General features: G+C 46.0%; 1 protein-coding gene across 10 annotated transcripts in view; it reads left to right on the forward strand.

Annotated features, from left to right (window-relative positions):
• Positions 1-622: 622 nt before the first annotated feature.
• The window catches only part of TRAF3 (TNF receptor associated factor 3), a 110,233-nt gene continuing 83,673 nt past the window's right edge, over positions 623-27,182 (forward strand). For 5 of the 10 annotated variants that reach the window (XM_036099499.2, XM_036099503.2, XM_036099504.2 and 2 more), the window contains exon 1: positions 1,248-1,455. The gene's annotated coding sequence lies outside the window, so the exon portion shown is untranslated. The other 5 variants (XM_078054249.1, XM_036099500.2, XM_036099501.2 and 2 more) reach the window with 5 other exon arrangements.

The following is a 27,182-nucleotide window of genomic DNA, read 5'->3' on the forward strand; positions in this document are numbered from 1 at the left end:
CTGCTCCCACTGGCCTCAGCTCCGGTCAGGGACCTTCAGGAGCCTTCTCGAAAAGCCCTTTCTGTTGCCCCAGTGTTGACTTGTCAACATGGGTAGAGTTGGCCTGGAGCCTCCCCGAGAGAGGCCCCGCCAGGCGGGGTGCAGCGGTCTTAGAGGACCAGGGGTACCGCTGATGACTTGGGGGGCAGCGGGGCCGCGGCCTCGGGGAAGCGGGCGCCCCTGGCTCCGGAGGCCGCCTCTCCGGCAGAGGCCCGAGCTCGACGCAGGAGAGCGGTGCGCGGGCGGCGCAGTCCCGTCCACTCGGGGCGCCCGGGCCAGAGGCGAAGTCGGGGCACTTGTGGCACACTGGCCACCCTGTCACACTTGACCGAGCGCGGCTTCCTGGGTGTGGGAGGAGCCCAGGGAGGAAGGAAAGGAACTCCAACCAGACAAGTGCTCCGACGGCCCCTCTCAATAAGAGAGAGCGGAGGCCCAGACGGCTTGAGTCACCTTCGGCCCCACCCACCTGCGCGCGTGTGTGTGCGAGGAATGTGTGTGTGAGCGCGCGCGTGTGTGCTGTGAGCACGGCTGTGCGGGAGCGTGTGTCGGCCGGTCCGTGCAGGGGTGGGTAGTGCGAGGGATGTGAGCGTGTCTGTGCCCAGGTGAGTGTGAGCGCGTCCGAGCGGCGCCGTGTTTAGGAATGCGTGTCTGAGAGCCTGTGTCGGCAAGTGTGCGGGTGCGTGTGGGTGATGGCGAGCGTGCGTCCAGGGGTGCAGTCTGTGGGAGTGAGCGTGGCTGCGCGGGTGAGCCGGGTGACGCCATCGCTCCCGGCCGCCACGGAACCTGCACCTTTGGGGCCCACACGCGGCTGCGTGGCTGTTTTTTTTTTTTTTTTTTACCCGGAAAGGGGGGGACGGCGGGAGCGCGCGGCGGCCCGGGGGGCGGGGGCCGCGCAGAGCGAGGGGGCGGGCGGCGCGGCGGCGGGCGCGGGGGGCGTCGGGGGCCGCCCGGGCTCGCGCCGCGGCGCCGTTGCTAAGGCCGGCGGGCGGGCGCGGGGCGGGCGGGCCTTAGCAGCGGGCGGCGGGCGCGCGCGCTGGGGGGAGCGGGGCCGCGCGGGCCGCGGGCGCGTGGGGCCGGCCGCGCTCGCCGGCTCCTGCGCTCCCACGCGCGCGCGGGCGGCGGGGGCGGGGCGGGCGCGCGCCGGGGCGCGCTCCGGCGGCCGGCGGGGATTTCCAGCGCGCGAGAGGAAGTGCTGTGAGAGGGTGCGTGAGGGCGCGAGGGAGCGCGGCGCGGCGCGGCCGCCGCGTGCGCGAGCCGGGGTTGCAGCCCAGCAGGGACTTTCCAGCCGGCGGCGGCGGCGGCCGCCGGCCCTTCCCCGCCCCCCGACATGGGGCTGCCCGGGGAGCAGGACGCTGCGGACCGCGGCGGAGGACGCGCCCGGCGCCCCTGAGCCGGCCGAGCGGGGCGGACCGCGGGGTAAGGGGCCGCGGCGTTGGCGGCGTTGGCGGGCGGCGGCGGGCTGCGGCGGGCGGGCGGCTCCATCCCCGGCGGCTCCTTCCCGCGCCCTCGGCGGCGGCGCCGGCGGCCCGGGGCCGGAGCGGGGCCGGAGCGGGGCCGGGGCGGAGCAGGCCCGGCGCCCGGCGGCGAGTGCCCGGTGCGGCGCCGCCTCGCCCCCGCCCCCGCCCGGGCCCGCCCGCCCCCCGAGCGCCTCAACTTCGGAAAACTTTGTCCTCGAGGCCGGGCCCGGGGCCCGCGGGCCGGGGTGCCCGCAGCTTTTCAGGAAACGGGGTGCCGAGGCCTCTTGCAAGCGTGAGTCCCGCGGGGTGGGGAGAGCCGGCATCTCCTGCGGGGCGGTGTGTTTTCGCGGTGGGAGGGACGCTCTGGCTCGGGGGTCTGCGCCCGCTGACGTGCTCGCCCGGGGCTGGCGGCGGGTGGGATTTTTTAAGCCATTATTTAAAAGTTTATACTGAGTCATTCCTCTGCAGATGAGCCTCTGACTGATTCATAATCGGGGAACTGCAGTGGCCTCGAAGGCAGGCGGGTACTGGGCTCCAATTTTGGGCAAAATGCACACATTCCACCTTTGATTAATAGTAAAGGTCAGGCTGGGCTCCCAGAGGTGCAAAAAATGAAAATGATCCGTGCCACGGTATTTAAAATCTCATCTGGAGGCGCCAGGCTCTGGCTCGCGTACGCTTTGCCACGTTTTCACACTGTCACCCCATTTGGGGACATCTATTTCATATTTGGACCTGTAGAGAGGATTCTGTGTGGAACATTCTTTACCCTTAATCTGAAAACATAGCAACAAAATGGAAATGGATGAACTGTCGTGGACGTGGTTTGAAATTTAAGAACCCTTCAGATAATGGGCCGTTGAAGGAAGCAGTTTTATTTCACGTTTTTCCTGCTAAGCTCTGAATCAGATTTCAGAGGGAGATACGGGGTGTGTGTGTGTGTGTGCGTGTGCGCGCGCGTGTGTTCATTTATTTTTGTGGAGTCATAAAGGCTGCACCGAGTAGCGTTACCTTACTGCTTCTTAATTTACATTCACAGCATACAACTGAGGAGGAGCCATAATTTTTTTTTTTTCTGGCATTTGCCGTGAATACACACTGGTGAAGCTTTTGGAAACATATTCTGTAATCTTCTATATTATCTATAAAATCCTTATTTAAAGAAATGAGCAGGCGGACCATCCAGTTGGTGCTAAAAAATCTTCGGGTGTCTTTCCCGTCTTTGAAAATGGCCTGTTAAAAAGACTGCATCATGTGTAGGATGTCTGGCAAAATAGTGCACAGCCATTCTATTTTCAAGTGAAAGGGGATATTTGCCTTTTTACCCTGTTGTGACTGTATAGATATATATTTCGAATTAGTGGAAAGATGAAAAATTCCTCGGCCAAGCAAAATAAGCCTTACTGGTATGGAAACTGGAAAATCTATAAGATTGGAAATCCTTGTGAGTAGATGCTCGTGGCAGACACCCTGACAGACCTGGGATTCCAGCATCACTAGTTAAAATCAGCCCCCGTCACGCATGAGGTTTAAGACGTTGAGGTGTCTCAGCCAGACGCCATCTGTTCCAGCTGTCACAGTGCAGAAGCCAGGAAAGCAGAGAGAACTGGCAGGGAGAAGTCCAGCATTTTTTTTTTTTTTTTTAAAGACATTCATGTGAATTTTTCTGTGAGGGGAAAGAAGACCAATTATTTTCCTTGGATTCTATTCATGCATTTTGGAATTAATAAGATGGCCTCACTTAATGAGACTGGTGTAAACACATTCGCTGGAAACAGGCAATAGCAGTGGTCAGTTGTTTCTGTTAATACCGTCAAAATATTCCTGCTCTTGTTCATGCCTTGAAGAAGGGCCTTCATTTAACTGAAACACCTGGGCTGCTTCTTGCTGTTTTCCCCTGTGTTTGGGATTTTGATTCTGTAAACATCCCGGCTAGAATCCCTTTAATTTTTAACTGTGCCAAGCCGAGAAAGGCCTTTCTGGGGTATTGTCAGGATAGATATGCTAATGAACTGAGGAGGAGAATGATTTATCACTCCCTTAAAGTCCTTCTCTGTGATGTTAAAGCTGTACTTCAAGAAAGATAAAACTGTCACTGTGGTGTTGCAAGTCTGGGCTGGCTCAAGCAAACAAAGGAAATTGCGTTAAATTTGCCCATCTCTATTTTCTCATCTTCGTATAGCAGGACTCTCCAAACAGCAAGTGATCTGAACTATCAAGTATTATGCAATAGCTGAGTTTCCTTGCCATGGTCGATTTAAGAACTGTTAACTTGCTAGAGGAGACATCTTATGACCAAGGGCCCCTGTGTTGATTCCATAGAGTCAAGACCCCTTGTGTGCTTTTTTTTACAAGTGCTGGTAGAGGAAGAAATATTATTTTTTTGGTGGGGTGGTGGGGGAGAGTCATAATATTGACTTCACATACTGACAGAAACTGGGAAGGGAGTTACTGAGGGAGAAAGAAGGAAGTGAGGCCAGTGGATCTGGAAGGTGACCAGAGAGAGGCAGTCGAGGCCTAACTGTGGAGGTGATGCTTAGGCTTGTTCTGAGCGGGAGGAGTAGAGCCAGAGGGAGAGGCCAGATTCCTGTGGGCAGGAGGGCAGTAGAGAGGTGAATGGGGGAAGGTGCCACTTGCATCATAGCTAGAGGCTTTGGGTCCAAAGGAGGCAATGGACATAGAAGAAAATGTAATTTTAAACAGAAAGGAAAAATGTAAGAAAACTACGTGTGCCTGAGTAGTATCTATGATTCATAATTAACTAAAAAATACAAAACGGCTTTCTCATTTTAAAGAGGCTTTATTGACTGTGTTCTGCACAACACTGTGTTAGAGGAGTGGGGGGTGGGGAACTGACCAACCTAGGAAGGAGGGGTGAGGTTTTTATCATTAAGCAGTAAAATTTCTTGCGGCGAAAATTTTTTGTCTCACTGTGCAGACACCTTGGGCTGAGGCTGGCAGGTAGTAAGATGTCATAAATGTAGGTGACTGTCGGTTTCTCACAACTCCAAAAATCAGGTGGGAATCTCTTGCTGAATTCTGTGTTCCTCAAGATGAGTGGATCATTAACTGGGAGTTGGGAATCTTTTTCTCATCCAACTTAATGTTCAATTAATGTGCCTTGAGTTCCCATAATGTTCTTGTTACAGAGCTAGGATGAGTGCGATACAGCACCTGCCTTTAAGGCCAAGGTCTGCAGAAGTCCGCCCCTGTGCACCAGGAAGGGAGATGCCTGAAACCATGGGTATTGGACCAAGACAGCACCAGGACTGAAGCTTGTGGCAGGAAGAGTGAGGAAAAGCAGAAATTTACCACCCTGCCCTCAAGGAACTGGTGCTCAGCTGGAGAGGGAAGCCCCACCAGGAGGAAACTTAAGTAGTCATAAAATGTAGGGTAAAGTGAATTAGTGGATTGTGTGGAAGACTGGAAGCATGGTGGGAATTCAGGAAAGGGGAAGCTTTTGGCTGGCTGGGGGTAGTCGGGGAAGGCGTCTGGGAGGCGGGTGTTGAGCCCCAGCATCAGGGAGGCCATTGGGCCTCTTGCAGGACCCTTTGAATGGCAGGAAGAGGATTTCTCACTACCCCCTGTGTTTTGGTAAGATGAGATCTGACAATTTGCTCTCCTGTCACTTCTTGCCAGTTAGACACAGTGCTGGTGATGCTGCTGGTCAGTGGATTTCCAGTTGTGATGTTTTCTGTGCTGTCCTCTAGCTCTTACCCAGGAGCTCAAGTGGGTCAGGCGGTGTGCCGCTGCGAAGGGCCCGGCCTGCACTGGGAGCAGAGCAGTGGATCGGCAGCACACTGCTCTCTCTCCTGTTTTCGTTGTAGGTCGAGTCTCAAAAGGTGGTGGTGGGGGAGGGGTGTAAATGTTAATAAAAAGCACCTGTTCCTCAGGAACTTGCCCCCCACCCCCATCAACCTACTGCCCTGTCATCTGTGCTGAAGTGACCTAAATCTCTTTAATTCTCAAGAAATAAAAAAGTCGGGTCCTATAATTTCATTTCATGATTTACGTTTTTCTAGAGCTTGTTCTGTGCTGATTTGAACTATGTTATTTTTTTAATGGAGGTGATTGGGTAACTTTTTATGAGGTCATTCTACCAAGAAAGATACCAGGCCTGCTGTTCTGATACTCTGATTTCCTTTCCAATTAAAACACTGACTCTATGGCAAAACCCAAAAGCCTGTTTATTGGAAACTTGGTTCCTTAAATGGAGAGAAAAGCTAAATTGATAAACCAAGTAGGATAATAAAATCTTTAGGACAACAGTAGTATCAGAGTGGTAAAACCTGAGTCTCCAGGAGTCATGATAATTATAGTGAAGGTTTTCAGAGACTGGCTTTGTACTCTGGAAGGTTAATGCCCAGTAGGAGGCCTGCATACACTGGAGGTGATGAGGGCCCCATTAGGCCTCTCCTGTCAGTGTTTGTGTCCAGAACTGCAGGTTTGGGAGAGAGAAGAAACGCGCCAGATGCCCCCACAGTGACTCCGTGTGGTTTGGCTGCCAACACCTGCAGGCGGGCGGGCCCCGTAGCTGCCTCCCTTGACTGTGACCCCCTCTTCTGTCAGGCTTAGCTCCCTGGTTTGTTGCATTAAGAGGCTTGTATGATGGGAGACTTCATTTGACATTGTAACTTCCCTGGGTGCTTTTAATGACTTAGAAAGGAAGAACAGGAAAACTACTTCGTGTCTTTCCCTGCTCAGTAAGGCCCTGAAGTCACAGCTTTATTCTAGAAATTAAATTCTTTCCTTTTTGGATTAATACAGCCTGATGTTTTGAGATGTTATTATAGGGCAAATTAAATGTTCTGATTTCAGATGGCTTTTGTGTGTGAGAAAGGGCATGGCATGGCTTTAGTATGTCTCAAGCCCTTAACGGGAGTCTAGGCCTGTTAAGTTTTAGCTTTAATTTTTTTTTTAATTTATTTTTTATTTTTTAAGTAATCTCTGCACCCAACATGGGGCTTGAACTCACGACCCTGAGATCAAGAGTCGCATGTTCTGGGGCGCCTGGGTGGCTCAGTTGGTTAAGCGACTGCCTTTGGCTCAGGTCATGATCCTGGAGTCCCAGGATTGAGTCCCGCATCGGGCTCCCTGCTCAGCAGGGAGTCTGCTTCTCCCTCTGACCCTCCCCCATCTCATGCTCGCTCTCTCTCTCATTCTCTCTCTCAAATAAATAAATAAAATCTAAAAAAAAAAAAAAAAAGAGTCACATGTTCTATGATTGAGCCAGCCGGGCGTCCTTTATCTTAAATTTTAATACAGATTTTACGTCGTGCTCAATAATATGTCCGATTTTTTAAAAATATAAACACACTTTGTTTCCCAAATTTTTGAGTATAGTTAATTCTCCAAAAGATGCATTTCGTTTGTCCTTGGCTTCCCTAGGATCCCCGAGGGCTTCCCTGGCATCCTACCATGTGTCCTTGGAGCTGTCCATTCCCCAGCTTGAGAAGGGGAGGATCTGAATGCCAGTCCTGCCCTCTGTACTTGGGCATGCTCTTGGTTCTCTCTGAATAGGTTTCCCCATCTTTAAAATGGGGTAGAAAGCACCATGCACATCACATGCTTGTTATGAGTGAAATGGACAATAAAGCATTCTACTGATGTTAATTTTTTTTTTTTTTTTTTTGTAAGAGAGGGGGAGGGAAAGAGAGAGAATCTTGAGCAGGCTCCATGCCCAATGTCGAGCCTGATGCAGAGCTCGATCTCACCACCCTGAGATCATGAACTGAGGTGAAATCAAGAGTCAGTGGAATGAGCCACCCAGGTGCCCCTGATGTTAATTTTCATAACAATAACTACTAATACAATAGCTAGTCAAGATGTAGTAGAATAAGAATGTTAAGATCTTAAAATATGAACATAATATGTCTTTGCCGGGGCTACAGCTCAGTGGTAGAGCATTTGACTGCATGATATGTCTTTGCCTATGGTAAGGACTGTGGAGACTTTCTAGTCAAATTCCCTCTTTTTATATGGGAGGCTTGGAGTGTTTGGGTTAGTAACTGTCCCCAGTCAGGTAATGGCAAAGCATGGACTGTTCACCCAGACTAGAGTTTTTTCTTTACATTCTTCACTTGTCAAGATTTGCCCCAGGGAACCTGCTTGGCCTCTGTTCCAACTTAGGAGAATTGACAGTTATTTGATCAGCACACATTTGAGAGCTTAGTCAGGAGCTATGCCAGATGTCAAAGCTAAATAGTCAAGTAAGATGCTGTATGATGGCCATCCTCAAGGAGCTTCTGTAAGGTGGTGAACCAGAAGAGGCTGTGGGTTATGGCATAGTGTGGTAGATGCTGTGAGCTGCTGAGGGAGCGTGGGTGCCGTGTAATGTGGACTGGGGGGTTAGGAGGTGTTTTCCAGGGAGAACAAGCATGAGCAAGCTTGCAGAAGAGGAAGAGCATTCGCTGGCAGAGTTGCATGTCAGAGGGCCCATGAGTCTGAAGCTGTTCCCCACGGCTGTGTTTCAGGGAGAGGGCTCAGGAACTGGGAACTGGCTGCCTTTGGGGGCCGCCTCTGTGCCAGCCTAACTTTTGAAGTAAGAATCATTCCCATTTTACAGATGAGAATAATGAAGAGCAATAGACTCCATAGAGTTTGTGTTTTCATTACTGTGCCGTGTCGTCAGTTTAAGCCAAATTATAATCCAGTTTTGGATTTTGTTCGCATTCTAGACTTTTTAGTTTTGCTTTCAGATTCTAGTGTTTTAGTTTTACTGCTATGCAGTGCTTTTTAAAGAAATTATGTATTTTTCCAGCATATGTTTTTCGTATGTGGCCTTTCCTTTCCTTTAACATCTGCTTTGCCTGTATTGACTTATTTTTCTAGCCGGTCTTCCCTCCATTCCTTCTTTCTCTTTTGAGTTATTTTCTTATAGCAGCAGTATTGCATTCAGTATCCTTTAACAAATTCGGTTAAGACGTTCTTTACCCTTGTGGCTCAAATGTTGCTTACATCTTGCTGAGTAGCAGTCCCAAACCTGACTTACTAATGTGTTTTCTTTCCCCTTTCCCTCTCTTAATTTACACTTAAACTGGTAGTCTAGTAATAATGATAGTATTTAGTCATTATGTCTTTATAGAGTTTTACAAACATTAGCTTGTTAGTGGTGAACAAGTCCCCGAGGCCTGGGCACTCTGTAGAGAGTGTAATGATTGCAGCCCAGCACAGTCAAACTTCTACCCATTCATCTGGAATGTAATTCTAACTACAGATTACTTACGGGAGTATAAGTTAAAGGCAAGGAAGCCTTCTCCAGATTTAGCAAGGAAATGATGTTGTTGACTATTTTGGAGAAGATTTTGTGTGGCTCTTCTGCTAGAACCGCTGTACAGTTTTGAACACAGAACCAGGAGGGGTCAGTGATGGCTGGATTGGGGCGAGGAGGCTGGTTGCATAGGCATCGGTAGCTCCAGGAAGGGTTGTGCATACTGGCACGCAGCTGGACGCCGAGGCCACGAGGTTATGTTCCTGGCGTGGTAGAGGGTAGATTCCATAGTTCTTAACACTAGTTGGACTTTTTGGGTGCATGCCACGGCACTGGATAGCAAAGACCTCATGTTTCTGGAGCCTGCTCTGCCTTCTTCAGATTGAGGAATGTTCTGGTGCATCTTGGATGGGTCTCTAGTGTTGAGATGACAAGCTTCTCAAGGACAGGGTCACTTCATCATATTTTCAGTCTAGCCTAAGATGTGCTCTGTAAAAATGAGACGAATTTATGTATGGAAGGAGTATGGGTTTGAAATCAGACCCGATTTGAATTCTGGTCCTTCCTTTAGCTAACTATGGTGGTAAGTTACTTACCCTTTCTGAACCTCAGTTTTCTCATTGATGAAAAGGTAGTTGTGAGGAATAAAAGTGAGAATATGAGTGAATGTGAGAACCTATCATATCATAAGTGGTAATTCCTCTCTTTCCTTTCCTGAGTGATTTCCTAAAGGGAAAACATGCCTTGCTAGCAAGGTGAATGACGCTCTCTTGAGATTATGGCTTGGCCCTGAAAGCTACAAGGTAAGTGTAGAAGCAGCGTATTATTGGACTATAAAGAAATTATTCGTAATAAAGAGTAAAATGATTTTTAGAAAAGGAATTTTTGCATGTGATGATTTTTGATAAAAATTATATTTAATTTTAGTACATTATTTTCTTTTATTATTTAGCAGAATAACATTCTTCAATTCATTCCAGTCTCTGTTCAAATGTCACTTCTTCCAGGAGGTCGTCCCTGAACACCCTAATTAAAATACTCCATGCTGTAACTCTAGTCTCTTACCTTGCTTTTTAAATTCGTAGCAGGAAATTTTTATTCATCATCTTAATCCATATACTAGAGAAGTGCCTGGTGTGTGGTAGGTACTCAAGTATTCGTATGGATGAATCAATATACTATAGTCTAACCACATTTTCTTTTATTGAGGCAAAATTCACAGAACATGCAATTAACCATTTTAAGTGTGCAGTTCAGTAGTACTTAGCATATTCACAGTGTTGTGCAACCACCAGCTTTGTCTAGTTTCAAAACTTTTTCATCACCCCATTAAATAATCTTATACCCATTAAGTAATCATTCCCCATTCTCTCTTCCTCCCGACCCCTGGGAACCTCTAATCTGCTTTCTGTCTATGGATTTGTCTTCTCTGGACATGTCATATAAAAGGGATCATACAGTGTGTGACCTTTTATGTCTCGCTTCTTTCACTTAGTGTAATGTTTTTGAGGTACAGCTACATTGGAGCGTGTATAAGTATTTTGTTCCTTTTTATGGCTGGATAATATTCCATTGTGTGTGTGTATACCACAAATTATCCATTCATCCACTGATGAACGTTTGGATTGTTTTCCCCTTTTGGCTATTATGAACAATGCGTACAAGTTTCTGTGTAGACATGTGTTTTCATTTCTCTTGCGTGAAATACCTAGGAAATGGAATTGCTGGGTCATACAATAATTCTGTGTTTAACTTATTTCTACAAGCAATGTACTAGGTTCCAATTTCTGTACATCTTCACCAACATTTATGTATGTATGTATGTAAGTATGTACATAAGCTATTCTAGTGGATGTTAAGTGGTATTTTCATTATAATTTTGTATTTCCTTAATGGCCAGTGATATTGAACATCTTTGAATTGTATGTCCTTTTTTTAGAGTGATATCCATTCAAACCCTCTGCCCATGTTTTAGTTGGGTTGTTTATCTTTTTGTTGTTGGGTTGTAAGAGTTTTTTATATATTTTAAATATTAAACCCTAATTAAGTATGTGGTTGACAAATATTTTCTTCCATTCTGTAGGTGTTTTTTTCACATGCTTAATAAATGCCCTTTAATGCACAGAAGTTCTTAATTCTGATAAGGTCCAATTTATTTTTTTTCTTTTTGTTGCTTGAGCTTTTGGTATCAAATCTGAGAATCTGTTGCCAAATCTGAGGTCATGAAGATTTATCTCTATATTTTATAGTTTTAGCTCTTATATTTAGGTCTTTGATCCATTTTGAGTTAATTTTTTTATATGGAGTGAGCTAGGAGTCCCACTTCATTCTTTTGTATGTGGTTATACACTTGTCCCAGCACCATGTGTTGAAGGGACTATTCTTTCTCCATTGGATGGTCTTGGCACCCTTGTTGGAAATCAGTTGGCCATAGATGTTTGAATTTATTTTTTGGACTCTCAGTTCTGTTCTCTTGGTCTGTATGTCTGTCCTTATGCCAGTGGCACACTGTTTTAATTACTATAGCTTTGTAGAAAGTTTTGAGGTAGTAAGAGAAGTATGAGTCTTTCAACTCTATTTTTCTTTTTCAGTATTGCTTTGACTATTGGGACCTCTTGCGGCTTCATATTAATTTGAGGATTAGTTTTTCTCTTTCTGCAAAAAAAGGTCATTGGAATTTTGATCCAGATTGCATTGAATCTGCTTTGGGGAGTTGCCATTGTAACAATACTAAGTCTTCAGATCCATGATTGTGGGGTGTCTTTCCACTTATTTATATCTTTAATTTCTTTTAGCAAGATTTTGTAGTGTCAGTGTACGAATCTTTTACCTCCTTGGTTAAATTTATTCCTAGATATTTTGTTCTTTTGGATGTTTTTTACATGGAATTGTTTCCTTAATTTTCTTTCAGATTATTCATTGCTAGTGTATAAAAACACAACTGATTTTTGTGTGGTGATCATACACCCAGACTTTGCTGAATTTGGTTATTACCTCTAGTAGTTTTCTTTTTTTTTTTTTTTAAGATTTTATTTATTTATTTGACAGAGACACAGCAAGAGAGGGAACACAAGCAGGGGGAGAGGGAGAGGGAGAAGCAGGCTTCCCTCTGAGCAGGGAGCCCAATGTGGGGCTCAATCCCAGGACCCTGGGATCATGACCTGAGCCAAAGGCAGATGCTTAATAACTGAGCCCCCCAGGCGCCCCCTCTAGTAGTTTTCTGGGGTTTTTATGGAATTTTCTATATATGGAATCATGTCATATGCAAATAGGGATAGTTTATCTCTTTCCAATTTGGATACCTTTTTTTTTTTTCTTTTTCTTACCTAATTGCTCTAGCTACCACTTCTATAGTGTTGAATAGCAGAAGTGAAAGCAGACATCCCTATCTTGTTCCTGGTCTTAGGGGACAGTTTTCAGTCTTTCACCATTGATTATGAAGTTAGGTGTGGGTTGTTTGTTTTGTTTTGTTTTTTAATAGATGCCCTTTATCATGTTAAGGAAGTTCCCTTCAGTTCCTACTTGGCTGAGTGTTTTATCATGAAAGGATGTTGACTTTTGTCACATGCTTTCTGTGTGTCTATTGATATGATCATGTGGTTTTTTCCCCCTTTATTCTATCAGTGTGGTGTATTTATGTTAATTGATTCTGGTATGTTGAACCACACTTGCTCTCCTGGGATAAATCTCACTTTGCCGGGGTGTATCATCCTTTTAATGTCTTGTTGGATTTGATTTGCTAATATTTTGTTGAGATTTTTACATCCAAGTTCATAAGGGATATGGGTTTTTAGTTTTCTTGTGGTATCTTTGTCTGGCTTTTGTATCAGGATACCAACTGCATTTTTTTTTTTTTTTAAAGATTTTATTTATTTATTTGACAGAGAGAGACACAGCGAGAGAGGGAACACAAGCAGGGGGAGTGGGAGAGGGAGAAGCAGGCTTCCCGCGGAGCAGGGAGCCCAACGTGGGGCTCGATCCCAGGACCCTGGGATCACGACCTGAGCCGAAGGCAGACGCTTAACGACTGAGCCACCCAGGCGCCCCCCAACTGCATTTTGATTGGACATCCTATTTCTTCAGAATTTTGAAAACTTTCCTGTCCTCAGTAGTGTGTAGAAAATTCAAGAAGGGTTTTGAAGCAGACAGGATGATGATGATCATGCCACATACCTCCCCGCTTCCCAACACAAGGCTGCCCTTCATGGCCTATCACTGGGAAAATCCTGGCTGACGTGACCACCATAACTCTGTGTCCACCAGTGGAGAAGGGAGGAGGGGACACTATTCCTGTTGCCAGGACAGGAGAGAGATATGCTTGTCATTTTCTGAAAAAGCTACAGATTGTCCCAGATAATGACTTCTGAGTAACAAACTGTCCTAAGCATCAGTGACCTAAAACAGCAGTAATCTATTTTTAGATCTCATGGTCCTGTGAGTTGATCAGGCAGGGTTCAGCTGGGTGATTCTTCTGCTCTGTGTGGCATTAACCTAGGTCACTCACTGGTATTTATCTGGCATCTGGTCTGGAGTCCAACATGGCTGGATGGTTGGAAGGCCTGGCTTAGTGGTTCTTCCCTTTCCAGGTACTGTCAGGGCCTCTGCAGATGGCCTGTCTGCCAGGGTGGGTGGACTTCTTACCTGGCAGCCTAGGACTCCTACAGTGAGTATTCTGGGAGAGGAAGCAGAGGCTGATGCATTGGTGCACCATTATCCCTGCTCTGTTCTATTGGTCGAAGAACCCGCAAGGTACTCCCGGTTTAAATAGGGAGAGGGGACACATTGCCTAGCTCTTATTGAAAGGAGTGTCAAGGAATTTGTGGCCCTCTTTAACCCACTGTATGTGTGGTGGTTCGGTTCTAGTGCTATCAGCAGTGTGGGTTGCATATACTTTGTAAGACAGGCTTTTGTGGGCTAAAATGGAAACCCCAACTGTTGTGTGTTATCTGTTTTCTGTGAGAAAATGCATTCTGTGTTCTCAACCAAGAATTCATGAATAAAATTTTGGAATACACCCATTCATAAAATGGTAATAAAATGTAGGTTTTTTCTACTTAATCAGCAGGCATCCTTGATCATCTGTTTGTCAGGAGTTTTTCAAGTACAACTTTGGGTCTGTAAATTTTCCCTTCCTGTTAGTTCATTTATTTTTTATTTAATTCTTTTTTAATTTTGAATAGGCTTCATGCCCAGCGTGGAGCCCAAGGTGGAGATTGATCTCATGACCCTGAGATCAAGACTTGAGCTGAGATCAAGAGTCTGACACTTAACTGACTCAGCCACCCAAGCACCCCTCCTATTAGTTCATTTAAAAAAATTATTTGAAAATTCACTTTCATTTTGAAGAGTGTTGTGGAATTGAAGTTTATATTTCTTTCTGTTCTTAAAAAAAGCTCCATCGAGAAAAAATTAGTAAGCCTACATATCCTAAATTTCCTGTGTTCACCCTATCATTCTAGTAAATCCCCGAGAGACTTATTAGAATTAAGTTATGGCTGTTTATGTAGAAAAGTGTGGGATAATTTGACAGCTGGTGAAGAGGTGTGTACACATTAGTTGTAACATGGAAGTCGCATTTTCTGTAAACCCTGCTTTCTCAGCCTTTCTCAGCTGATTGTTGCAACACTATTTGAGCAAGCAAATGTGATGAGGTCATAGAGGAGTGAGAGAGTAGATTTAAATAACGAAAGAAGAAATCTGCATCTGTATGGGGACTGATGAGGGTGGAGAGGGGAAGAGCTGTGTCTGTGCTCCCTGTGGGCCCTTTGCTTGCAGCTGCACAGAGAGCCCTGCCAGATAGAGCACGGCCATTACTGCATCCCTGGCCAGGAGGCCAGCCACCATGTGAGCTGCCCGGTCCTGTTTCCCAAGCATACTGTGCCTTTGTTCCCAAATACCCATCACTCCTGGGCATCTAACCACCTGTTCAAAGTAGGCATGAATGAAGAGAAACAACCTCTTTAATTGGGTGATACACCAGAGTGCCTGACTAGTGCACGAAATTTCAGGGAGTCCTGGGAGTTCCTGAATCCTCTTCTGTCATGCCTGAGGTCAAGAGCCTGTGGTCTAGACGGTCTGAGGACTTTTATAGCAGTGACGTTTCATGCACACACATGCCCATTTCTCATTCTGCCCTTTTATGAATTCCAAAAGTGTGCTGACCTTTGACATATCATCAGGAGAAAATACTTGCTCTCTGCATGTCTTTGGGGATGCTTCTTTTGATACCACTTGCCTTTTTCACTCACCATCACCTTCAAGATTCTCTACACCATAATGTGGTGACTGTGGCCTGGAGGTGACCAGCATCGGGGCTGAGGAAGGGTAATGAAACTGGAGGATTGGGGAGGGTGGTAACCCAGACAGGGAGGATGGGGCCAGGAGGGCAGCGGCATTTCACACAGTTGATAATGTTGCCTGTCTTCTCTCTGCTCTGGTTCATATAAACAAGGATGTGTACTTGTGTTAAGATAAATTAAGATAGTTACCCTTGCTTTTCATTTTGTCTTAGGGTTCTTGGGAACTGCATCAGATTTTAGTCACTTTTGCTTGGAGTGGAATATATAAGGTATAGTTTAACCTGAACCAATTGTCTGTGAGGCATCTTCATTGAGGTCCCAATTCTGCATATGAAAAAAGGCTCTTAAAGCTTTGACATTGTTTTTTTTTTTTTTTAAGATTTTATTTACTTATTTGAGAGAGAGAAAGTGAGCACAGAGGGAGAGTGAGAGGGAGAAGCAGACTCCCCACTGAGCAGAGAGCCTGACACAGGGCTCCATCCCAGGGCCCTGGGATCATGACCTGAGTCGAAGACAGATGCTTAACTGACTGAGCCACCCAGGTGCCCCAAGCTTTGACATTCTGTTCTTCTAAGTGTAACACTACAAGTGTAAAAGTTTCTAAAATATATAGAATGGTGGAAAGCATGGAAGAGTATTTGTTGGTGCTGGAGAGGTTGAGTAAAGGAGCTGGTGGCCTCCCTGCGGTGGAGGGACAAGATTTAAGTAGGAGTGAGGGCCCCACAAGCTAGGCCCCACCAGTCTTTGTGACCCTGGGCAAATTGTTTAACCTTTAAAGCCCCCGTCTGCTTTCATGGTAGTTGGCTCAAGGGCCAAGATTGAGGTGCCAGCCAGGTCAGTTTCCGGTTGAGGGCTCTCTTCCTGGCTTGCAGATGGCCTCTTTTTAACTGTATCCTCACATGGTGGGGAGTGAGAGACAGGAAGCAAGCTTTCTTCTGTTGGCCCTTAATTACCTGCCAAAGGCCCATCTCCAGATACATCACAGTAGGAGTTAGAGTGCCACTAGATAAATTTTGAGGGCCATAATTCAGACCATACATAGTATTCTGCCCTCGACCCCCCAAATTCATGTCCTTCTCACATACAAAATACATTCATTCCATCCCAGCAGCCCCAAAATCTTAATACAACCTATAAAGTCCAAAGTCTCATCTAAATATCATCTAAATCAGATGTGGGTAAGCCTCGAGGTATGAATTCATCTTGAGGCAGAATTCCTCTCCCAACTGTGAACCTATGAAACCATGTAAGTTAGGAGCTTCGAAAATGTAATGGTGGGGCAGGCATAGGATAGCTGTTCCCATTCTGAAAGGGAGAAATAGGAAAGAAGGCAGGTCCCAAGCACGTCCACACTTAGCCAGGCAATTCCATTAGATCTTAAGGCTTGAGAAGAACCTCTTTGGTTTGATTCCCTGCTTTGTCGACCCTTTGGGGTGGAGGTCCTGCCTCTTCTGGGTGGGGGTTGTGGCCTCAAGTCTCTAGGCGACTGCCATTTGGCCTGTTGAAATTTGGTGATGGCCACCCACCTTGGAAACTGAGGAGGCGGCCCTGAGGATCTCTGCATGGCCTAAAAAGCAGGGGGTGGTGCAGGTTACAGGATGAGTAAGTTAGCAAGCTAACACACAGGTCAGAATAGGACTCTTCGGTTTCCATGAGGAATTTTACCAAACAAGCCTCTCCAGAGAACTGACGTTAGGGATTTGCTGGGCTGGAGTGCATATGGGTCATACCAGAAATGACCCGAGACTGGGTGTGGAAGATGTTGGCTAATTCAGAATTTTGGAAGCAAAATTTGAGTTCAGGTGGCATTAAGGGGCAGATTTGCATTGTGGAAGGCCTATTCTGTCTTCTTTGGATGGGTGTGTCCAGTGGAAGCTGGCAGACATCTGTGGGGGGAGCAGGCTGCATGACCACTAATGTGCCTTTCAATCTTAGGATTCAGTGAGCATAATTTAAAATCCACAACTTGATTTGTGTGTGCAGATTCTACTCCATTCACGCATTGATACCATAGTGTACGTACAGCATAAGAGTTAGAACTTCTTTTTGCATAGTCTCCTACTAAATACTTGTTTCTGTCAGCTGGTAGGCAGCATTACCTCCTAGTTCTGCACTGATGTGTGCTTGTCCTGTAGGACTTTGCCTTTAGTGTGGGATGTCTAGGATTTCAGTGCTTTCAAGGGAGGAGAAAGTGCTTATGACCCGCAGAGCCTGGGATGGCTGGGGTATTCTATCCCTAAGGAATTTAGTAACAGTTCCTGGTCAGGACTGGAAGCCTCCCAGACACCTTTGATAGAATACAGAGACTCTAGTGGAAGTCCTGACCGGGCTTGCAGGATGCCTTCTCAAGAGTCTTACTTTATCAGTGATTTCTTTTCTCCTAATGGTTTCCCTGTCAGTGATTCTTTTTTTTTTTTTTTTTTAAAGATTTTATTTATTTATTTGACACGGAGAGAGAGAGCACAAGCAGGGGGAGCGGCAGGCAGAGGGAGAAGCAGGCTCCCTGCTGAGCAAGGAGCCTGATGTGGGGCTCGATCCCCGGACCCTGGGATCATGACCTGAGCCGAAGGCAGATGCCTAACCAACTGAGCCACCCAGGTGCCCCTCATGTCAGTGATTCTGAATCCTGGCTGCACATTAGAATTATTAGAACCACAAAAGCTGGGGGCCCCACTTCAGATGATTTCAATCAGTTAAGACCCCAGAAATTTGATTTAATGGCTTTTTTTTTTTTAAGATTTTATTTATTTATTTGACAGAGAGAGACACAGCGAGAGAGGGAACACAAGCAGGGGAGTGGGAGAGGGAGAAGCAGGCTTCCCGTGGAGCAAGGAGCCTGATGTGGGGCTCGATCCCAGGACCCCGGGATCATGACCTGAGCCGAAGGCAGACGCTTAACGACTGAGCCACCCAGGCGCCCCTTTAATGGCTATCTTTGAAGAGTCCTGAGGGGATGCTGACACTGAGCCAGGCCTGAGAGCCTGTGGTTTAGTGGAAGGAGCACACTTTTTCCTCCCACAGGGGATGATCCCATCAGCAGCACCTTTCCAGGTGCCTTGGACCTGCTGGCTCCCAGTCTGAGTTTTCAGGGTTTCCTGATGGGCATGCTCTCGGGTATGAAGCTCCATACAGGCTTTGGGCAAGAGAAGCAGGGCCAAACCCTGCCTCTCCTCCTCAGCTTGAGTCAACTTAAGCAAGTTACTTGACCTTCCTGAGCCTCAGGTCCCTGCAGTAAAATAAGGACAGTAAAGCCAGGCACCCAGTTCCCCAGCCACAGTTGTGAAGCCCCAGAGCCTCTGAAATGGAATGATACTGTCATATATTTGGTGCCAAAACCTGAGCTGAAGTGATATGATGTTATATATAATCTCTCTTCCACTTAGTATGAATATTCCTGTATTTTACTGCAGACTGTTAATTAATGTGTTTTCTTGTGGGCGCTGTCCCGGACTTCACTGGTGGCGTTATGTTAAGATATACACACAGTATTTCCTTTCTAAAACCCAAAAAAGAATTCTAAACTCTGAAACACATCTGGGTTTGGTTTGGGTAAGAGATTGTGGAGCTGAGGAGATTCAGCTGATAGGTGGCTGTAGGGAGTGAGTGTATATCAAATTTACATGTCAGTATGTATATAAAACTCCTGGCAGTTAATAGGCATCCAACAAATGCGGCTATTAATGCTCCTTTAATTCCTCCATTTGTGTGTTTATACTTTCCCCATCTGGTTTCTTTGATTTCCCAGTACCTTTATATTTGGCATACCAGACTTTATTCTTCAGATAATTCAGTATTTTCCATAAATTGTAAGTAAAGTGAATCTGCAACTGGGTATTCGTCATCCACTCTGTGCATGTATCTGGGCTGGATGTCATGGCAATGTGTATATGACATGGTCCCTGCTGACCAAGAGCTTAGAAATTAGTCCTAGAAAGAGAAAATGTGGATGGTTTTTTAAAAAGAATCTATTGAATAACTTTTCAGGCCAAGAGGCCTGGCCTCCTGGCAAGCTTTCATAGAAGAGGTGGAATTCTTGTGAGCTTGAAGGACCCTTATGCTTTAGAATGATAGGCTCTTAGAATGTTAGTGCTCAGCCTTTCACCCCGTGGTGCAGCCTCAGGGTGGGGTGGGGGGGCGCTAGGGGCAATGGGGTGTGGTGGCTGAGGGTGTGGACCTCTCACTGCATTGTGGCTCTGGGCAGTCTCTGACCTCGCTCAGCCTCTCTTCTGACATTTCTGTGTGCGATGACCACTATGTGTATCACAGAAACATGCACAGATGGAGCTCTTGATTTGGAGGAGGTGACCCTATGAAGTTGGCTAAAAATTCAGAGACATTTTTACTTCTGTACCTTTATAAATAGCTCCCTCCCCCTTTACTTATTTTTCTCTGTGGAGACTTAGACTCTTGGGTTCTCTGATACTCTTTGGTGCACAGTAGTGGACAGTTATCAGCAGTCCCGAACTTCCCACTGGGAGGCCCCCTAGCGACAGAACAGTGGACGTGTGACGAGTACCCCTTCGCAGGGCGGAGGGCACAGCATTCGGAGGCGGCCTGTTCTTAACACATGGTTTTTGTGGTCTGTTTTATCTGAAATTAGTATGAAATTTACATTTTGTTGTATAATGTGTGTTTAATGTTACAAACCTCTAAAAATCTTTCTGCTTATCAAAACTGACCTTCGGGCCGAGCTAATGTGCCCCTGCAAGCCGCTGCACTCTGAGAAGCACGAGAAGAGGTTTTGACCTTCTGTGGGCAGAGCAGAATCTGTATCGAGACTGACACATCTTGAAGCCCTTAATTACTTGTCCTCAGGGCTTTTTTTGACCCGTAAGGGTGTATTTGCACCACATGTACATTTGGTGCGTTTTGGTTTAGATAATTTAGGTAATTGGCAACTAGTTTTGATCTTATTATCAAAAATTTTGATCTGGATTCCATCATCATCGGTCCCATCGAGGGTCATTTGGAAACTGAGACTCACTGGATGCTTGCTCTGGGTTCGAATGCTCTGGGACGGGGAGAGAAAAGTCACGACCTCAGAAACTCTGTGGTAAACTGATGTGGGAATCTGATACTACAAATGTCTTAAGTGATTTCAAGCATGTAAGACTTATTAACTTGTTTGTAGAGAGCAGTGTGCATAAAAACAATGGTAGGTAGAAGAGAATGCCCGAGTAATTGACTGTTAACTAACTGGCTCTTAGTCCTTGAAGCCAGCACCTTCCCTCACAGCAGACAGGCCCGCCTCGGGGACGCCTCAGGGCCTGCGGCCCTAACTGCACTGCCCGGAGGTTTCTGTGGGCCTCTCCCCGGGCTGAGGAGCAGGGAGGGCTGAGGAGGTGGTGCGAGGGAGCTGCCGGCATTCAGCCACCTCCGTGATTATACCCAGTCTTACCCATGTAAGAACAGCTCTACAAGGCTGTGTTTTCCTGTGTGTCTGAAAGGGCTTTGGTCAGTACAGGCATTTTACTTGCAGGCTCTCCATCCTGTAGAGGTGGAGAGGCTTGGTAATGAGTTCCCTCACCCGGAGTGTGAGGCAGCCCTTCCAGCGATTCTCACATTTAGACTTAGACTCTCTCCAAAGGAAATGTTAGCATTTCTTGATGTTATGGTTCAAAACCCTACCAGGATGGTTTGTGTGTGTGTGTTAAGTACCTGTTTTGCTTTCGGTTTCACTAGAGGATGTAATTTGGGCCAGTTGTTTTTAAGTGAGCATTTCAAACTTAGAATTTGATCCCTGTTTCCTTGGTTGTGTTAATAATAGGAAAAGACCACTTGGTCTCTAGATAATTGTTCTCGGGGGGAGGGGGGGCAATTTTGTTCTCCCAAGGGACATTTGGCAATGTCTAGAAACTTGCTTGGGGAGGGGGGTGGAGAGGGGGTAATGCTGCTGGTATCTAGTGAGTACAGGCCCGGTATGCTGTAAATGTCCTACAATGCTCAGGACATCCCCCCATGACAAAGAATTATCTGGCCCAATATGGCAGTAGTGCTGTGGTTGAGAAACCTGGTGTAGATGGTCAAAGATGTTCTTGATTTCCAGATGTATGACTATTAAGATTTAATATTTTTGCAAGGTGAGGTGCTTTCTACAAAAATTCAATCTTTAGTCATTACATGAGATCTTAAGGAGTCAAAAAAATCTTTTTAACATAGTGAGGTTCTACTAGAAGTATGTATTAAAGTCAGCAGAGGGAACTGGGAGATCAGAGTGCCTTCAACAGAAGCCCAGATGTCCATCACTCCGTTTGGATAAACTCCCTGAGATACCATAATTTACACTGAAACTTTGGTTAGCAGGATGGGAATTTTTGAGAAGGTACCATTAGAAAAATAAAAGAATTTTCCAGCTGTGGTTCCCAAGTTCCCCAGACTTGTTTTTAACCCATAACTCTCTTTGAGCTCTAGCCCCATGTATTTATTTAAAAGCAATTGACGGGGGCGCCTGGGTGGCTCAGTCGTTAAGCGTCTGCCTTCGGCTCAGGTCATGATCCCGGGGTCCTGGGATCGAGCCCCGCATCGGGCTCCCTGCTCAGCGGGAAGCCTGCTTCTCTCTCTCCTACTCCCCCTGCTTGTGTTCCCTCTCTTGCTGTGTCTCTCTCTGTCAAATAAATAAATAAAATCTTTAAAAATAAATAAATAAATAAAAGCAATTGACGGAGTCCTCAATGTGTGCCAGACACCTTGCTAAGTGCCAGGGACACAGCAAGAAACAATGTAGGCAGCTTCCCATTATCATGAAGCCTGTATGATACAGCAGGGCTTGAGGACAGAGAGGGAGGTCCAGATGCTAGTTCCAGAATAGAGCAGGGTTGGTGGGAAGGGGGTGAGTTGAGAGTGAGCCACTTGAAGTAGCTGGTCTTGGGGGAGCTTGCTGATGAGAGCCTTGCGGGAGGGGGTGTTTTCAGCCCTGAGTAAGAGTGGTCAGACACGACTGAGGTACTTGTTGTTGTCCCTTAGACGTCACCTGACCTGTCCCCAGTGAACTCTGAACTCTTGATCCTTGCTACCCATATCCAGTTGTTTAAATGAGAACACTGGGGAGCATTCCTTGATCCCTCTCCTTGTTTCTCTTTCTGTCTGTGGCTCAGGCCTGTGTCCTGCTTTTTCCCCACCTCCCTGGTTCCCAGTCAGGTCCAGCCCTCTTGCCTGGACCGGTGGCCCCTGACTGGTCTCTCCACTTGTCCCAAGTTACTCCAGGCCCTTCCCCACATAGCTTCCACCGAGGTCTTTTAGGTTGCCTCCCGCCCTTCACTGCAGTGGCTTCCCACTGCACTCAGAAAATACAGCCCGAGGCCCTGTACGGCCTCCTCACTAGGCCCTGTGCAGCCCTTCTGACTGAGCTCCAGATGATCTCGCCTCCCTGTGGGCTTCTTCCCCAAAAGAATCTGCCTGCCCAGAGGTTGTGTCCATTCTCCTCTGGACTAGGGCCTGTCCTGCCTGTGTGTTCATCCCTCTTCCTTGGGGCGGTGTGGGGGGGGAGCTGGAGCCTATCTTCCTGCCCCTCCACTCTGGATTCCCGTTGCTCTGTTTCCTGCAGGCGCCCTCAGATGTCCATGCCGTGCTGAGTCCTTTTATGTTGGCCATCATTAGTTGAGAAATCACTCACCTGGCTACATTTCACGTGGAGGAGGAGTGGGTGATTCACAGGGACCCACCCTCCTTCCCGCAGAGTTGGGGTTTTTGCATAGGGGATTTTTCTGTCAGTTATTTTTTCCTCACCTTTTGGAGTATTAAAATAGCGGTGGCCGTAGGGCGTGTGTGCGCGCGCGCGCGTGTGCGTGTGTGTGTGTGTGTGTGTGTGTGTGTGTGTGTGTATGTGGAGGGGGCAGTGACCACACCTCCTGGGAGTTCTCTGATCCCTACGGCTGGCTTATATTCCACCCTGTTTTCACAGAGGACAGAAAGATAGCTATGTACTGATTTTGTCAGTAAGCTTTTAAAGTAAAGCATGGTGAGTTAGTAGGTCTTTCTTACTACAGAACAGGAAGTGGACAACCAGTGCCCCAGTCTGGCATAATTACTCCAGCATGCATACTGGTGTGCGAGGAAGTTAGGGTAGTACACCTGTCTGCCCTGCTGGTCCTTAAGGCAGGCCTGAGGTACAGTTTTGTTAGATACAGAAGAACACATACTCCAGGTGTTTATCATTGAATCATAGTGCATTTATTTGGCTCAGTTTTTTGGATGAGCAGGATGTAGGAAGTGGGCACAAAGAATCTGTTTGGCCTTGTTCCTTATTTGCCACAGGCTGATGCTGAGAATTCTTAAGTTTCCACATAGAAAATGAGTATGAAAGAAGGCCCATACCAGTCAGGAGTTAGAGGGGTTCCCAGGTGGCCTCTGAGAGAAAGAAATGCCTACGACGTTATTTAAGATGATTGGTGACAGAGAAACTTCTGAATTTGTCTAGCAGGTGGATCCCAGACATAGAGCTATTTTACAAGAAGTAATAAGCTGGAAATTCTGAAAATACATTTTCCTAAAGAGGGAAAATACATCCTCTTAACAACTGATTGAGGTTTCTAGAAAAATTTGAGTCCTAGTCTCAATTTTGATTGTTTTGAGCTTGCTGATAAGATTGGGTTTTTTAAAGCTTACATATCTCCTGGAAACTGAATCTATACCATGTGAGGATTATTTTTAGGTTCTATAATAAAATCTTTCACATCATAGAATTTTAAAGACCCATGTGGACAGGAACAGGTCTTTGAAGGGAAACCTCAGTTTGGCTTGAAAAGTTCATCTAATCGAAAATAAACCAAGGAGGCTCACCCATCTAACTCCAGACAGTCTTCATGTGTTCAGGAAGCTCATCAGAAATCTGCTTTACCAAAACCAAATTCTTCGCTACTTGTGATAGAAAATGCTTAAATAAGCAATTTAAAATTTAACACACTGTACTTAAAGGCAATCAGTTTAAAAGATTCATGGACAAAGCCCTTTATGTGTATTAGTATTATATAGTAGGTGACATAGGGATAGAATAGCTTTTTCTTGCCTGCAGAGAACATGCAGTCTGAGGAGGGGCAGGCATGTGACAGTATGAGCTGTCGGATAAGACGGAAGAGACAGAAGGTGTGATAGAGTAATAGTAATCACGTTAGAAGTAGAGGCAGAAGCAGCGTAGAATGGGACATCAGATCACAATGTGGGAGTACTGGTTTTTAAAGCAGAGGTTGGCAAACTATAGGTCTAAGAATGTTTTTTATGTTTTTAAAGGGTTGTAAAAATAAGCAAAGAAGAAAATGTAACAGAGACCATCTGGCCCTTTATAGAGAAGGTTGGCTGACTCTTGGCTTAAGGGATCAGGAACTGCTTTACAAAAACTAAAATTTGAGCTGGTATTTTATAGGATAAAAATAACATTTTGATTTTCAGGGCAGCAAGGTTGAGGGTGGGGGTGTTGCTGTGGGAGGTCCAAAGTGAGAAAAGACATGAGGCGGGGCAAAAGTACTACAATGGGGTGGGGAGGGCTGAGAGTGGGCTGAGTATGTGAGGACTGGGGGAGGGGAGGAAACAATCACAGCTCCTCTTTTTAAAAAAAAAAAATTATTTGAGAGAGAGCACAAGCACGGGGAGTGGCAGAGGGACAGGGAGAAGCAGGCCCCGCATTGAGCAGGGACCCCGATGTGTAGGCTCTGTTCCAGGACTCTGGGTTCATGACCTGAGCTGAAGGCAGACGCTTAACCGACTGAGCCACCCAGGTGTCCCATCACAGCTCCTCTTAAGTAACAACAGTTCTCAAGTGAGACATGAACCATCAAAAACTTCTGAGTAGGAGAATGTCAACGTCATAATTAGAGTTAATTGTGAGAAACTGAGGTAAGTATTCCATTTTTTCTGAGATATGCTCTCCTGATCTGTTCTTTAGAAGTGATTGTATCACTTAACAGGCCCCTGACTCTGGTGCTTGTGCACATGGGTCCAGAAAGTTTAAGGCTAAAGATTGGTTGATGTGCTTCTCATTTTATTTATGTTTTCTGAGCAGCAGCAAACATTTGTGAAGGATCCATGATCTTGTAAATTGAAGAACTTCAGAGAATCTCTAAAAAGGTAGAAAAATTCTTGCTGAAGTCAATAATTGTATTTCAGCTGTTAAATTTCTTCACAGAGAATTTAAAATCTGTATGCTCTCAGAATCAGCCTACCTAGGTGTGGTTATATTCTTTGAGAGATGAAATATAGAAATGTAGAAAAGATGCCCTGATTGCCAATGATAGAGTGTCTCTGAAGACAGAAGTTTACGGTAACCTGTTTCCAAAAGGGGGTCTCCCAGGAGAAAGCTGCATAACAGTATCCAAACTTTCTAAGTGTACACACCCAGGGAAAATGGGTGAAGATAAAGAAAATAAACTTTTCAATTATTCCCCCACTGTTAACATTTAGGTGAGTAGTTTTTGAGTCTTTTTTCAGTACGTATGCACTTAGATCATTTTGTGAGAATCAAGTCCTATATGTTACACACTTTGTACCTTGTGGTGGAATAAGGTGTGGCCTGCTAGTTGAGGAGGATGCTGAATACTGTGTTCCCATGGTTCTCCCTGGAGTCTCCTCGCTCTCATACTCGTTCTCTTCTGAGCAAACGAGGGGCGCTGTACTGATTCTGAGCCTCGCCAACAGGGAACCATTGGTATGTGAACTATTTTTTGCAGAAGTCAGAACCCTGGTCTCAGAGTGCAAAGGTGATGAAGGCTTTCATTCAAACGTCTTGATTTGTTGATTGGCTTCATCCAAAGTTGTTCAGATGGACTAAGATTGTGAAGAGGGTACTGCTCCAGCCCAATAGCAGTTACCTTTATGAACTGAGTCCTTCAAAAGGCCTTGTTTGCACCAGAGTCATCCCTGAGGATTCCTGACCAGTCCTAGGAGGTCAGGGTCCCCCCCACCCAAATCCCTGCCTGGGCCTGTCCATCCAGAGCCTCCCTCCCCATCTTCCCCATGAGAGTTGCCATGGTCTCTGGACACAGCCACTACTCTTAGTGGGGCTGTGTGATTCCCCTTTCCCTTGAATGGGAGATTGGCCCCCCTGGTTTTAGCAACAAACATGTGGGTCCCTGTGGACCTCACTTCAGAGGACAGGCACCCACATGGACCAGCACTTGCTAACATTTACCCTCTCATGGTGAGCTTCCCAAGAGCCATACTGCCCCCACACCAGAATTTTAGTGTCCTGGAAGGAGAGAGGGGTGTGTGTGTGTGTGTGTGTGTGTGTGTGTGTCTTTTGTTTAAGGAGAAAGCCAGTGTGTTCGTGGTAGAATATAAAAAATGCAAATATTTACCATTGCCTCACCACGGTTGATATTTTGTCTTTTTTGGGGCCACAATTCTATGCATTTTTACAAAAATAGCATATTAAATAATTTTTAGTTTTTAAAAACACCCTTTAAAATACCAAAAAAAACCCCACCCCTTCTTATTCAAAAGGGAATGCCCATTCAGTAACAGGAAAATTGTGTTAATAGGCAGAGCCAAAGATGAAAAATACACAGGAACAAGACAAGGATGCTCATTCTTGCCACTTTTATTGAACATAGTATTGGAAGTCCAAGTCAGAACAATCAGGCAAGAAAAAGAAAGAAAATGTATCTAGATTGGAAAGGAAGAAGTAAAACACACTATCTGCTGATGACACGATATTATACATAGAAAACCCTACAGAATCCCATCAAAAAACTATTAGGACTAATAAATGAATTCAGTAAAGTTGCAGGGTACAAAATCAATACACAAATTCTGTTGTGTTTCTAGACACTAATAGCAAACTCAAGAGGAATAAAGATAATGATCCCATTTGCAGTTGCATCAAAAAGAATGAAATACCTGGGAATATTTTGTTTTTTTAAGGTTTATAATTTATTTATTTTAGAGAACGTGCGTGTGCATGTGCTTGAGGGTGGTGGGGAGGGGCAGAGGGAGAGGAGAGAGAGAATCTTTTTTTAAAGATTTTATTTATTTATTTCACAGAGAGAGACACAGTGAGAGAGGGAACACAAGCAGGGGGAGTGGGAGAGAGAGAAGCAGGCTTCCCGCTGAGCAGGGAGCCCGATGCGGGGCTCGATCCCAGGACCCTGAGATCATGACCTGAGCCGAAGGCAGACACTTAACGACTGAGCCACCCAGGCGTCCCGGAGAGAGAGAATCTTAAGCAGGTTCCACACCCAGTGCAGAGCC

The sequence above is a fragment of the Halichoerus grypus genome, chromosome 8 (genome assembly GCF_964656455.1).
Source record: "Halichoerus grypus chromosome 8, mHalGry1.hap1.1, whole genome shotgun sequence".
In the NCBI taxonomy this organism is placed as follows: domain Eukaryota; kingdom Metazoa; phylum Chordata; class Mammalia; order Carnivora; family Phocidae; genus Halichoerus; species Halichoerus grypus.